Source organism: Penaeus monodon, chromosome 27 (assembly GCF_015228065.2).
Source record: "Penaeus monodon isolate SGIC_2016 chromosome 27, NSTDA_Pmon_1, whole genome shotgun sequence".
NCBI classification, from domain to species: domain Eukaryota; kingdom Metazoa; phylum Arthropoda; class Malacostraca; order Decapoda; family Penaeidae; genus Penaeus; species Penaeus monodon.
Genome location: NC_051412.1, coordinates 31489801 through 31490001, shown reverse-complemented (window position 1 = coordinate 31490001; position 201 = coordinate 31489801). Strand labels below are relative to the sequence as shown.

The 201-nt window shown below is 25.9% G+C and overlaps 1 protein-coding gene across 1 annotated transcript in view; it reads right to left on the bottom strand.

Moving 5' to 3' along the window:
• Window positions 1-201, bottom strand: part of LOC119590793 (cytosolic 10-formyltetrahydrofolate dehydrogenase-like) — a gene marked incomplete in the record, with an annotated part of 14790 nt that overhangs the window by 10112 nt on the left and 4477 nt on the right.

Sequence of the window (201 nt, the reverse complement as noted above, 5' to 3'; positions counted from 1 at the left end):
ACAATCAAGTATGAAGTATAATAAAAAAGCTAGTGAGAGAGTTTCTTTCAAAATTGAGTCTGAAACATTTACAACAAAGAAGCTAATAAGAGTTTTCTATTGAAATTAAGTCTGAAATATTCAAAACAAAAAAGCTTGAAGTTTTCTATTAAAGTTTTCAACTGTATCTAACATACAGTTTAACTTACTGCACTATTAAAG